Below are 14,883 nucleotides of genomic sequence, written 5' to 3'. Positions count from 1 at the left end.
AAGCAGCCTCTTTATTTCTCCCTGCTTGAAATGGCATGCCATACTGCTACGATCGGTCTGAGAGATAGGTTGCTTAGAAAATTGATAGGTGGAACAAAAAGAAGGGGCAGAGGTTGTAAATGAGATTATGGCACACAGGATTATCCACGTTCATACCAACACCACTGTCTTGCCGTTGATGGGAGTGTGAGTCCACAGTTTAACATCAGGATATTAGCAGTGGTTCCCAATTAGAAGAGGGTGACTTTAATTTCCTTTCTGATCATTCAGTTTTTAAAATATATATTCTTGTTAATTAAATAAGGTATTTTTAAAGGAAAAAAAATAAAACTATTTTTAGAGGTGATTTCCACTTCCTGCTCCCTGTCTCCCCACAAATGAGCTCTCTGTTTAGTTTAAGATGAAAAAAAAAAAACCCGAGTGGAAAGTTACTGCAGAATTCATTTAACAGTCCACCCTCCCTCCACTCAGGGGCCGAGGTTGGCCTCTGTTGCTGTTCTCGGAGGTGGCTGCGGGGACAGCACAGCCTGTATTTTGTTGGTCTAGTCAGTCTGAAGTAGGAGAGAGGAATAGTGTCTGGCTTAAGATGTCAAGTTGTTGGTTATTTTTTTTTTTTTCCAATACTGTCTGCATTTTGTTTATCAAAAGGTCTTTCTTGTGTTTCTCTTTGGCACAATTAAATAGATTTTAGAATTTGTAGTTGTGGGTCCTTAATATATTCATCTTGAGATGCCTTTGTGCATCTGTTATGTATTTCCATATTGTTTTTCCTAATAACTTTGGAGAGATTTTAAACATTTTTTCCCCTTGCTTTAAAGACAATGTCTGGAGAAAGTTAAGGACTTAGAAAGTTATTAATTTTTGTTCCCCTCATCATGCCTCAGTCAGTTGCTTTTAAGACAAAAGCTCCCCCCATCTTTTTTTTTCTTGTCCTTCTTCTCTTTTCCTTTTCTTCTTAAATAACCTTTGTGTTATCCTAGAGGGTTGTGTTGACCCTCCGGTATGATTTTTACTGATCCCATATGCTAATTAACTGTGTTTTATCCATAATTCAATTTTAAGAGATAAGATCTCTCTATGTACCTGGTAAATGCAGAGAGTGTTTTAGAGAACCAATATTGAACAACTTGAAATTAGATTAAATATCTGTTTTAAGTGACATTTGTTTTTAAATAGTTTCACCTTTTAGGACGGGCTATTGTTTTGAAACAGGATTTTTTTTTTTTTTTTTTACTCTTTTCGTCTTTTGCTATTTTTGTTTTTCCTTCCTCCTTCTTTTCTGATTCCATAGTGACCAAGCTAACCTTTTTAATTTTGACTTTTTACCTTTAATTTGGTCTCATGAATGGCTCTTACCGTAGGACAGTTTTGGAGTAACACTGCTTTCAGTTTTTACAAAAACTTATTGTATTTTTCTTTTCTTTTTTTGTATGTGTGTGCTCAGCACATGCTCAAACACTGAACTACACCCTCAGCCCCAAATTCATTATATTCTAATCATATAAATACTACTGAAATAGCAGCAACTTTATTTAAATGTATATATCCTTTAATTCATGTTCAAAATTAAACTACACTGTTTATAACTAACCAAATGGACCACAGGGCAAATTCAAGGAAGATGAAATTAAAAAAATGCATTAGATACTAGCTTCATAAACAGCGTGTCTTATTTCTAGTTAGCCACTATAATAAAATTGCTTGTCAACTGTGTTAGGGCTCCAAAATGTGACCAGAGGTTTCATTGACCCTGTGTTTCTAGCAGTTTGAAATATATTCCAAATGAATGAAATTGATTAAGTAGATCAACATCATGATTTAAAAGTTTAGCATCTGTATTGCTAAAAGACCTTCCTGAATCAGTTTATTTCTGCCCATATAAAAATAGTAAGGTATAAACTACTCAAAATTTTGAGAAACTCTTTTCAAGACCTTGACTTACAAGCATGCTCTTGTTTAAACCATGCCAGCTCACACATGCAAGGGGCTCTGTCCTTGAAGATTTTGGAGCACCACTTCCATTTCCGAAGGGCTGTTTTTGTCATCCATCATTTTTGTAGGAGCTGGCTTCTGCTTCTCTTCTTGCAGTTCCGTTAAACATGTATGATCCCATTAGTTTAATTTTAGCAGCAATAACATAGTCTTTTTTTTTTTTTCTCGATAGAAGGAATTGAACCCAGGGGCACTTAACCACTGAGTCACTCTCCAGCCCTTTTTAAAAATATATTTTATTGAGAGACAGGGTCTCACTGAGTTGCTTAAGTCCTCACTAAGTTACTGAGGCTGGCTTTGAACTCGCAATCCTCCTGCCTCCACTTCCCGAGCCACTGGGATTACAGACGTGAGCCACCACCACGCTTGGCAATAGTCTTCTATTTTCTTGTTATTTGTAGCAGGTAATCTGCTGGATTTGCAGCAGGATTTTCCACTGAGGACTTCTTTCTCTCTTCATTTTTCTTTGCATCCTGAGAGATCTGTGTTTTTTCATTGAACTTTCCTTCTTGGTGATTGATAAAGTTCCTGCTATTGGCTACACAATTTTGAAAGGCTCAACGAATTTCTTGTACACTAATATAGTGTGGAAATGCTCACTTGGGAAATGATCTCCCAAACTGCAATCCTTTAACTGAAGCCTGCTGAAGTCTTAGGTCACTTGGATTTTGTGGCCTCTGAGATGACGCTTTAGGTGTTTGTGGCCATATTAGAAATTTGGAGGAGATGTTTACGGTTTGATGCCAGCATCTTCCTCTTCCTGCTAGTAGCATCCTGAATTTCTTTCAGGAACCCATCTTTCATGGCTCCTGGGCTTGGTTCAGACCCAGGTATGGGCTGATTAGCCTACCCTAGCCCCCTCCTGTGCTAACTACTCCAGAGTTGAGTATACAATGGTGAGAGTCACTGAAAAGTGAGGAGAAGTCTGAAGAGCCCACTTTCTGCCCCTGGGGAATGATGGGATGCTAGTAAGTCCTACAGCAATTCCATAGTCCTGTGAAGACAAATGCTGGAGATGCCAGGGTGAAGCCTGTAGGGTGTGCGAGAAGTAGGACTGAGGATGGAGCCAGCCCTGAGGATACAATATGGAAAGAAAGATAGAAACCAGGTCTTTTGTAGGCAATCTCTAGATTAGCCCACCCCTTAAAGCATCCCTGCCCTTTGTCTGTTTAGTTCTCTGAACTTACAGTTTTTAAGGGTATTTTCAGTAGGTTATTTGGTTTTCTAGATTGGAAAGAATCCCAGTTTGAAGCAGTAGAGAGTGCATTGTCGTAATCACAGGAAAACACCCCTAAGAAACCTTGGCTTAATCAATTTAGTGAATTAATTAATGCTCTTCATTTCTTATCTCATCAGCAAAACACTTTGGCTGGTATTTAGAGTGTACTGAATGCCCACAGCTAGTTAACTGCCCCCAGTAGCCAAAAAGCCATTGTCCTATCTGTGAAGATTAGCTAAGTGTCAAGAAGAAGGTGTTTAATGTATTATTATAAAAGTATTTCCTTGTTCTAATCCTGTTTGGTTAGCCAGACAATTGTATCTAAGAATCACACACACACACACACACACACACACACACACACACAGAGTTATTTCCATTCTCTGTGGAAAGAAGTGGATTATATAAACGGGCTGCCCATCCATCTTGGTTAGCCTGGGATAGACCTGATTTATACTAGTTGTTTTTATATACCAATAAAAAGACTCTCTTCTCCTCTCAGGGATCCAGTGTCGATGATAAATTTATGAGCATCCTGGTTACAAAATCACTTGACAGAATTAAGCCTACTTGTTTTGACTTTACACGAGCCATTTCTATGTCATGAGGAAGGGACCTCTGAGCACCTGTCCTGGCTACTTAGGAGTCAGTGTACATGTGCTCCAGAGGGTCCATAAACAGAACTGTTTGGTTTCATTTAATTTGGCGCGACGGCTGCTGTTCCACAAGCCAAAGAAAGAGCTGATAAAAGAATTTTTAGCGTGAATAAGGTCCGGCGGAAAAATGGCGGGAGTCTCCTTGTAAATGGTTCCTGGCTAACATCTAACATCGCTGGAAGCTGGCATGGCTCCTAGTGCACATCATGGTCTTGGAAGCAGTTTACACTTGTGGTGGTACAGTTCAGGGGGTTTACAGCCTGTAGATCCTCACATGAAACCCGGCATCAGAAACAGATACTTGTAATGTTCTAGCCATGTGAACCTGGATCCTGGTGCCAAGTCCATCAGAACCACCTCTGCCCACAATTGACTTCCACCAAGTTGTGTGTGTGTGTGTGTGGGGGGGATCTTTCCTGAGATTTACTTACAGAGGATGTTGTCTACTTCTTGGAACATCTTTGCAAACTTTCTCAGGACTACTTCTTATCCCTGTTGTGGGACCACATCCACATTTTTATGTTCTTGGGGCTTGGTATCCAGCAGTTTGTCAGTTTCAGAGCAGGAAGACATAAAGATGTATTTACGTTTTATTAAAGAAAAGTCCTTTTTTTTTTTTTTTAATACAAGGAGTATATTTGTCATTTGCCATCCACACCATTGGTCTGGATACTGTTAAGGTTTGGTGTGGAGTTACCATGGGAGGAGCTGATGACACTGGCTTTCATTTCCCCAGCTCCAGGTGTTCCTGGGCCACAGTCATGACTTCATCCACTGCTGCCCTGACACCTGTGTGGTTACTGGGAACTTTTCCGTTTTTTAGGTTAGTACCCCTGTGACAGCTGTTAAAAGCAGCACATAATGTGAACTCCAATTATACCTCGATAAAAGTGTTACAACAAACAAACACATTTCTTTCCCCTGCCCCTGTGTTCTCCACCCTGACCCCTCTTAAAAGCCAGGCTCAAACTTGCACGTTTCCTCCTCCATTATAACTCTTCTATGGGAACAGAAGAGTCAGGCCTTTGGGTGTTAAAATAAGCAGCAAACTTAAACTTGGCCCTGTTTCCTTTTGTAAATGTCCATAATCCACTTATCTCCCTGCCTGGGATTTCTGGGCCTGAGGGGGCTCGGGCTGCAGTGGTGATAGGAAGTCCTACTACCTGGTTCCCTAGGTAGCCCTCTGTTCCCTGCATGGCCCCAGCTCAGCACTAGCCTGCCTTTGTCCAGCCCACCACTCTATATCTTTGCACCAGCAATATCCCTGACAGCTTCTTAGTTGCTACACGCATTTGTACAGTTCCCTGGCAATTATATTTCAGACCCTGTCAGGGTACCTGCTAGCCTCGGGGCTGTGTTTATATTAAATATCAATAAAAACCTGATAGCATCAACCCGAATGGCAGGCTCACAAAATCATATTTTACTGGGAGCCAGGCCTGTCTGGAAGATGGAAGGAAGGTCTGAATTTCTTTTTCTCTTACAAAAGGTTAAATAAAATGAGAGGAGACTTTCTGAGTGAATATCAGAAATGGGTTCTTACTAAATGGTGACAGCTATATACCAATGTTGTCCTTGATTGTCACGGCATCAATTCTTTCTGAAGTTGTTTCTTTTGTACCCTTCCCCCACCAGCGCAGGGATGTAGATCAGGGCTTCAAATACTATGATATTTTTTAAGCCTTATTGACTGAATGGGTAAAAGTTTATTTGGCTTTACTTTGGGGAGAGGGGATAGGACAGAGGTCAAGGGTTAAATGGCTTGGAGCCCCACCCCATCCTCCATCCCCCTACCCCCACATGGCTCTCCATTGCAGGGGACATGAAAGGAGAACCAAGTTCCTCATAGACTGTGTGCATGCCCTTCTCAGACCTTCCCTCTTTCTTTTTAAATTTTTTTTCACTCATGTTTTTTACTTATTTGTTCTTTCTAGATATACCTGACAGTAGGGTGTGTTTTGACATTTTACAGATATGGAGGGTAACTTCCCATTCTTGTGGTTGTGCATGATGTGGAGTTTCACTGGTCATGTATTCATATATGGACATAGGAAAGTGATGTCCCATTTATTCCACTATCTTTCTCATTTTCATCCCCCTCTCTTCCCTCGTTCCTCTTTGTCTAATCCAATGAACTTCTAATCTTCCCCTCCCTTGTTGTGAATTAGCATCCACACATCAGAGAATGAAAGATGCCTTTGTTTTTTGGGGACTGGTTTATTTCACTTAGCATGATATTCTCCAGTTTCATCCACATAGTGGCATTCTTTAGAAATAATGCAGGTCTTCCCAGGAGCTGTGGGCAGCATGGGGGCTGCAGGTTAAGGCAGCCAAGCACCCACCCGGAGAGCCTGCATGAGGGGTTCCCACACCCCAGTGTGGGTGGTCTGGGCTTCCTTATCATTCCTATTCTTTCGTGATGCTTGTGATTAACATCTGCCAATTGGAGACACCCTAGAAGAGTGTCTTGCTCTGCATTTCTAGGACTGTTCTAACAGAGAAATCACTTTGAGTCTGCAAATCTGTGACAGTCCAGCTGTTTGGGAACAAAGTCACCCTGGCCACTTCCAAGGAAATTCCAGTCAGTGGAATTTCCCATTTGTTTGTGATCTAAGGAGCATGCCCACTCTCTGGGCTGCTTTCCCCACAATGCAGCTCCTCTACAGTACTGTTACATAGTTTTCCCACTCCTGGGCACTTCCTGCTTGGATCCTAGGATGAGGCAGAAGAGCCCTTCAACTGCTGGACCAGCATGTGTTTAATGAGCATGACCTCTCTGGACACCACTGGCTTCCCTCATTCTGCAACCCAGAACAGGCACCTTCATGTGCCTTGAATGACTGCAGGAGCCCTGAGCACTCCCCCGCATCCCCACCCACTTGTCCAAGCTTGCTTACTCCCGAATGGCAAAGATGAGAACCTACCTTCACTCCAAATGCTCCAGGGACCTCCGCCGCTTTGAGATGTGAGCAGGCTGCAGGTTGGAATCTTCAAGGCCTGCTTGGCTCCCCTCCCTACTTCCTGCTGCAGCCTCCTTTTTATTCCTAAATTCTAGGCACTCAAACTTCCTTTGGCTCTGCCAGGAACTCTCTGCATACTCACCTCTCACCATCCAAATACCTGTTCATTCTGCAGATTCCAATTCTTCCACTGGACTGTGTCCCCACTGCTTTAAAGACCATGTCTGGTCTTGCCCACTGCTTTATCCCCAAATCCCTGCACATGTTAGTAAACAGTAGACATTCAGTAAGTGTTTTCTGATTGAATAAATAAATTCATACTACATTCAGTACAGGTGCTAAGTGCTCTAGAGGATATTGGATGATGTGACATGATTCATATATGCCCTTTTAATGAGTTGTCCAATAGTATAAACAACTACTGTAAATGAAACAGAGGTCAGGGAAGGAAAAGCCCTTCCCAAGGACAGTGATGCTGGCTGGGTGCACAAGTAGGGTTATGGGGGGATGTGAAGCAGAGTGGATTTGAAAAGGGGTCATGGGCCAGCTGAGAACAGCTCAGAATGGCAGGCAGTGGGTTCAGTCTCTCCTTGATGGGTTAGGGGACTGCTGATGCTTCTGCAACTGAGTGGGCATTCTGGCCATGGCACTTGTCACAGCTTTTGAAGGAAGACTCAAGCTCCAGGGAGTGCAGTGAGTCTTGCAGGGCTGGTGTTGTTCTGATACTTGCTGGAGGGAAAAGCCTGACTGTGCTCACCTCATTTCTAAACGTGTTTACGGAGAATTGGACCCAGGGGCACTTAACCACTGAGCCACATCCCCAGCCCTTTTTTGTATTTTATTTCAAGACAAGGTCTCACTGAGTTGCTTAGAGCCTCACTAAGTTGCCGAGGCTGGCTTTGATCCTCCTACCTCAGCATCCTGAGCCACTGGGATTAGAGGCATGTGCCACCATCCCCAGCTGGGACGGAGTTTTGTTTTCTTCTCAACTAGTGCCTCAGGAAGGAAGTGGTCTCCAGAACTTCAGCTTTTTGTTAGAGACTACAAGGTGACTTGACGGATGGGGACAGAGCACATGTCAAATGAGCTGTTTTAACTTAATGAATATGCCACTTCAGAATCAGAAGATGCACTTTGAGATGTGCTCAGCTTCACTCTAGAGCAATTTAAGCAAGATTATTTTAGGGCTTGTAATGTCCCTAAACAAACCCCAATTCTGCATGCTGATGGCAGTAAGCCAGACTCACTTGGCCTGCTCTGCAGGGGAGAATCTGGGATGGACGCATCTGGGACTCTTGAAGAGGATCTCTGAATTGGCCACCAATACTAATTACCTCATTTCCTTCATCCTGTCCCCTTTAACCCATGCACATGCCTCAGTTGCTAGGTGCAAAGATCTGTGTCAGGACCCCAAGAAAGCCTGATTGGGTTCCCTTCCTTCAGGGACCATACAACTCATTCATCGGTGGACAACTGGGTGTGAACAGCCTGCTCTGAGCCAGGGGCTCTCTGGTCTCTCTACTGCACCTCTCATGCCACTCTTCTTTCCCAGCCCCCTGTCCAGTGCTTGGTAGGCTGTCAATAGGCCTGTGGCCTCTGTTCATATCCTCCATCACCTTGTAGTTTGTCAGGAACTACTACCTTGGGTAATGGAATGAACTGGAGCAAGCTTTTTGCTAACTTCTACCTTAGGTAATGGAATATACTAGGGCAATGGATTTTAAACCTTTGAGGATCAGTTTCCTCAGCTGTACAAAGGGGCCAGGAAGGGTAGTTTCTTACTGCTTGGGAAGGGGCATCCATAGTGTGTGGCATGAATGCCATTCTCTGCTGCCAGCATCCTCAGCGACATCAACACCCTTATTGTTTTGATTTCTATCCTCTAATCCTTCTTAATATCCCTGACAAAATCTTGTGAATGGCTTATGCCAGGAGAAGAGGGGAAGGAATACAAGCTTCTCCACAAAATTTAAAATATGTTAAGAGGGGGAAAAATAGGAATCTAATTGTTGAATTCTCGTCGAGGAAGTAACCTTGAAGTCCAGCACGTTCAGGCAGCAGGCTCAGAGAATCTGGAGCCTTCTCTGGGATTTGCCAAGCAATTTACTTCTCACCTCCATCCAGACTGGCTCAGCATTGGGCCACAGACATCTTCCTGGCCCTCTGGTTCCGGGACTGCCAGAAATTAACTCCATTTTTGTGAAAAGCAACCTACATTTCATATTGAGCTTATCACTCATTTCATGAGAGGGTAAATGTTTGGCAAATAAACCTATGTTCTGATTCATCACACATTAAGTTGTGTTCTCCAGTAGATATAAGTACTTGATAATTAACATCAAAACTCTCCATTATTTAATCTGTGATCTATTTAGAATGAATGGAGGAGATGTCATTTACTTGCTGAAATGGGAGACAGGAAAACTCCCCAGCTGTTCTCAATCTCGTCCAGCACGTGGCTCTGAAGAGAGCATCTGTGTGGACTCCACACCACCCCACGCTTCTGGCTTCCCGAACCCCGTGTGATTTCGCATCTGGGAGGTTCACAGCCTTGGAAACCTTTAGGAAAGCCTGAGCTCCTCCCTCCAGCCCTGATCAAGGCAGGAAATACCTTCTTCCTTGCACTTCCACACTTCAAAAAACCTGTTGAATCTGAGCTCAAACCCTTCCCTTCCAACAATGGTTTTTGGGAAATGGTAATTTGTAATTCTATATGAGCTTATAATTGTTTGTGTCCACTCACATTCCCAAGAAATAGACACAAACTCTGTGGTAGAAAATGGGAAGTGTAAGATTAATTCAGTCTCACTAATTCACTGAAGAATAAACGATATTAAATAAACAACAACAACAACAAAAATTGAATGTGTATCAGATAACCTTGAGACCTGGAGAGGAAACTCAAGCCCTAAGACAGCCATGAGGTGTCTGATGACTTGTCCCAGGAAGAGAAAAATTTCTGTGCTTGCTACAGATTTCATAAAAGAAATTTGATTTTGGAACCATACCTAAAGGTATGACAGGCCTTGGCACGAGCAGACTACAGGTTCTGTCCATCAGAAAACGCATGCTTGGCAGGAAACTGCTGATCTGCTAAAATCCTTAGTGGAGCTTGCCCACCCCTCCAGCCTCATCAGGTACCTCTCTCTCCCCTCACTGGGGCCTAGCAACTCTCACTTCCTTGCTGGTCACTGAGATGCTGTTTCTTGGCAACTCAGGGGTTTTGAACTTGCTGCTTCTTCTCCTGCAAAGCTTTTGCTGGCTTAGGTGATTGGGGGCCTCCCAGAGGTGGAAGACCCTCTGACCACCCAAGTTGAGAAATTCCCTTCCCCCTTACCGGGTAGCATTCTGATCAATTCCATTTTACTTTCTTCATCACACTTATTTCTCTTGGGAATTCTCATTCAATCATGTCTTGTTACTCTCCTCTTCAGACTGAAATGCCTGGCTCCTTGGTTCACTATTGAATGCCTGATAGAGTAGGTGCTCAATAAATGTCTGTTGAATGAACAGATGAATGAGAGTCATCAGAGTGCCTTGCACTGTTAATTTAAGGAAAGAAGGAAGGGACTTTGGTAAAGTCTCACCTGGATAGTCTAAGGACAGCCAAACTTTTGTGGGTGGGGAACTGTGGACTCACAGTAGTACTGGGACTGCTGATGTACCTTAGTGATATATGGAGTTCGCCCCTGGCTAAGCTCATCCTACGCCGTCTCAGCAGCCTTTGGAGGAAGGGCTGCTCTCATCTCTCTTCCACAGATGAAGAAGCCAGGGCTTCAGGATGTTAAGTCATAAACCCATGACCAACAAGTGCCAAGTGAGATCTCCACCTGGGACCCTACTCCAAAGCCGAGTTCTAGACTCTTCCACTGTACCACCTAGTAACACTCCATGCACAGAATGGGGGTGAAGGTTGGGAGCTTGGAATCATCTTTATTTTCTCATGGAAAAAGTAAATAACAGCCAATATTCATGAATCCTTTTGTAATTTCCAATTGTTGTGCTAAGTGTGTAACCATGTGTCACCCAGGAGACCCATTAGTAGAATGCAGATCTGAGGGTAAAGCTTAGGAGACAGCAGTTATTTGCATGGGAATAAAAGAAGGGGAAAAGAAAAGCTGTTTGTTCTTGGGTTATGTGATATGTTTCAAAGACTGTGCAGGGATGTACAAGATGCTCTTCAGATAGAAATTGTGAGTTTATTACAAAAGAGGTGTGGGATTTTTATTCTCTAAACATCTGCTAGTGGTCTGTTTTAGTCAAAGCTAAACATCTGATAAATTCTTGACTGGGATCAGGGGTAACTCAGTGTCTCAGAAGGTAGAGGAAACCGGACCATGGCTATTCCTGGACTTCATGTGGATTAATGTGGATATCAGTTAATGTGAATTAGACAGAAACCCTGGGCAAAATGACCATGTAATCTCAGAGTTGATTTTAGCAACCAGAAAATGCTGGGATTGACACACTAGATATTAAAAAAATGGTTTTAAGTCATTAAAGTGCATTATAGGCAGATCTCTTTGACAGAGATAAGAATATGTTGCAGAAATAAAAATCTGGATTCTTCCCTCAAAGAAGAAAAAGGCAAAGACTTTTAAACCTCCCTCAGGAGGGAAAGTCCTATACTTATTAAACTTAAAAAAGAATATGTACAAACATTGAAATATAAGTCTACTTTATCAGAATAATTAAGACAGTGTGCATCCTGAGTTGACTACTGACCCCAAGAAAATATGTCCAAACCCTAATCTCCAGTACCTGTAAATGTCACCTTATTTGGAAATAGGGTCTTTAAGGACCTTAGACAGGTCATCTCGCATTCAGAATGGACCCTAAATCCAAGTACTGTTGTTCTTAGGAGATAAAAGAGAGAGAGATTTGGTTCAGAGAAACATAGAGGGGAAGGCCATTTGTAGATGGAACATAGATTGAAGTAATGAGTCTTCCAGCCATGAAATGCCAAGGGTTGCCAGAAAGCACCAGAAGGTAGGAGAGAAGCATGGAATGTACTCTCCCTCAGAGCCTCCAGAAAGAATCAGCCCTGATCACACATTGAACGTGGACTTTGGTCTCCCAAACCATGAAAGAATCAATTTCTGTTGTTTAGACCACCCAGTTTGCGGTAACTAGTTACAGTAGCCAGAAGAGGCTAATACAGAACATTAAGCCTGAAAAAAGATTAGAGGTAGATGTGGAAGCCAAGGCTATCCTAAATGAAACAATGGACGTTTTTTTATTTTTTATTTTAAGATATGCATGACAGTAGAGTATATTTTAACATATTATACATACATGGAATATAACATGGAATATAGGATCCCATTCTTGTGGTTAGATGTGATGTAGTTTCACTGGTGGTGTATTCATATATGAACATAGGAAAATTAAATCCAGTTCATTCTACTGTCTTTCCTATTCCCATTCCCCCCTTCCCTTCATTCTTCTTTGTCTAATCCAATGAACTTCTATCCCCCGACCCTATTGTGTGTTAGCATTCGCATATCAGAGAGAACATTTGGCCTTTTGGTTTTTGGGATTGGCTTATTTCACTTAGCATGATAGTCTCCAGTTCCATCCATTTACTGGCAAATGCCATAATTTCATTCTTATAGCAAAGTAATATTCCATTGCGTATATACACCACGTTTTCTTTATCCATCCATCTGTTGAAGGGCACCTGGGTCAGTTCCATAGCATAGCTATTGTGAATTGAGCTGCTATCAACATTGATGTGACTGTGTCACTATAGCGTGCTGATTTTAAGTCCTTTAGATATATACCAAGGAACGGGATAGCTGAGTCAAATTTTGGTGGTTCCATTTCAAGTTTTCTGAGGGATCTCCATACTGCTTTCCAGAGTGGTTGCATCAATTTGCCGTCAAAGAGAGATTTTAAACAGTTTTGAAACAAAACACAAACAAGAAAAGTCTAGACTTGCTGCTTGGCAGCATGCTGCCATTTTCTCAAGTGACTGTGAGGGATCACTATGTAGAGGACACAGTGGCTGTTGTGCTGGTCCAGCCTCAGCATGGTGTTGCCTCCTCCTATTTGGATGGTGGAAGGGACTGGGGACTTGAGTGAGTAGGGGGATAGTTACCATTGACTGACCTTTTGCATATTTGACTTCTGGCCTTTATTAATAATGTTGGGAAACCATTTTTAACTTACATCTTTTTTTACTTACATGAATGCCCCATGTAATTTTCCCATCTTTTTCTGTGTCGTAAGTACCTATAACAATAGGCCGTCACTCAAGATTTTCCCTTCCATTAAAATTGCTTGTTAAGCGAGCTTGTGAAATCAATATGCTGTGATTATTTTACAAATTAGGGGAAGTGTTATTTCAAATGTTTGATCCAAGGGGTGTGTGGAACACAGCCCCCATTTTAAGTAGATCGAATCTTTCAGTGATTCTGCTTCTACCTGTTCACCATGCCCTTGGAAAATTGAAAACCTCCTTTTCTTGAAAGGCTTAATTTCAGAGCAAGATTTGGTGTCCAAGTAAAGCGGGTGAAAATGTCCTGGGACCACACAGTTCCTTTTGTGTTTCTGAAGGTGCTCACAGTTCCACAGGCAGCTATCTTAGAATTTTAGGATCCCCTAGAAGGATAGGCATCCTTTTTCTGCCCCAAAAGGAATCAGAATTGTCTAACTGGTCCAATCCCAAAAACCACACTCAATAAAAAAGAACAGTCTAATTGAAAACCACTGGATTCTTGTTAACATGTCGAGACAATGAGCTAGTAAAATGGAATTTTCGCCTCCAATTGTGAAAGGTTTTTATATGATGCCGACATAATCAAGGCCACCGATGGAGGCAAGAACCATGGGTTTTTTATTGTCATTCTTGCATTTGCATCTTTGTGGATTTATTTAAGTGACTTTTTCAGGTAGGAGTGAGTCACAATAATTACTGTCAAGCTTGGACAAGAACAATCAAGGGCTCCATTTTCCAGGATTGTGAGGATAAGGTCTTGTTCAAAATTACTCTGTGGTACAAGGTTGAATTGGTCATTTTCAGTCTCCCAGGCTGTGATGTGCTTGATTATAGTTTACAGGAGTTACAGCGTGTACCCTTGAGATGGAAGTCAGAATCCCAAGGGCCTAAGTAATCTAAAAGAATAAGTCAGGATGTCAGACAAGACCCAAGTCTGGCAGCTGGGTCAGGTGCCATTTTGTGGGCATCAGGAGGTGACATCAGGAGGGCAGCCAGCTGTCGAGAGGTGGATGACTGTGTAGGGACCAATAGTTTTCTTATCTGTACACCTGCTTTTATGAGCATTTCGAGAATTTTTTTTTCTCTTTGGTTGACGATGCAACTGGAGGACTGGAGCAATGGAATCTGGCCTCATGCTCCCTGTGCGTGTGGTACCCAGGGTCTGAACTCCAAGCCAATGGAATGCCCCCTTCCCTGGTGCCATGAATGCCCAATGCTATTAACCCTTCCCTATCCATTTTGTTTAACTTTCCAAATAGAGCTGTAGGGTAAGTCTTATTATCCCCATTTTACAAATAAGGGAGGCACAATCAGAGACTTTGCTGCTCGCTGCATGGTTGGGTGCTCTGAGGACAGGTGCTCTGCTGTGAGTGACAGGAAAAGAGATGAGCTGGGTTCTTCCACCCCAGGAGGGCTCAATTGGCATCCCTGCCTCCTCTTCCCCATGATCAATATGCTCATCCTGCCGTCATCTTCACCTTTATCATCTGAGACTTGACACTTTTCTTCACTCTTAGAACAGAATATGGCTAGATGTGGCATCAGTTTGAAGCAGGGTCTTCAGAGGTCAAAATAAACCAATAAAAGGTGGACTGTCATGGAGCATCCTCATTGATCACTTTGCTTCAGCCAGTATGCCAGAAATATTTACTCTCTCTTTTTTTTTTTTACCCTTATTATTATTTTTTAAAACTCCATGAACAAAAGGTAAAGTGTTATCTTTAGGCTGCCAAGGGTGAGGAAAGGAGATTTACTAATGGGATCAGAATACAGAAGAGAAAATGATTGTCTGGTTTCTGGAGAACTGACTTTGCTTTATCCATCCATCCATCCATC

At 42.4% G+C, this 14,883-nt stretch overlaps 1 protein-coding gene across 2 annotated transcripts in view; it reads left to right on the top strand.

Moving 5' to 3' along the window:
- Nucleotides 1–14,883, top strand: part of Cacna2d3 (calcium voltage-gated channel auxiliary subunit alpha2delta 3) — an 885,854-nt gene that overhangs the window by 372,761 nt on the left and 498,210 nt on the right. The gene's annotated exons all lie outside the window — the stretch shown is intronic.

The sequence above is a fragment of the Sciurus carolinensis genome, chromosome 17 (assembly GCF_902686445.1).
Source record: "Sciurus carolinensis chromosome 17, mSciCar1.2, whole genome shotgun sequence".
NCBI lineage: Eukaryota > Metazoa > Chordata > Mammalia > Rodentia > Sciuridae > Sciurus > Sciurus carolinensis.
Note: the sequence above shows the minus strand (reverse complement) of the source record. Positions and strands in the feature narration are given on the sequence as shown.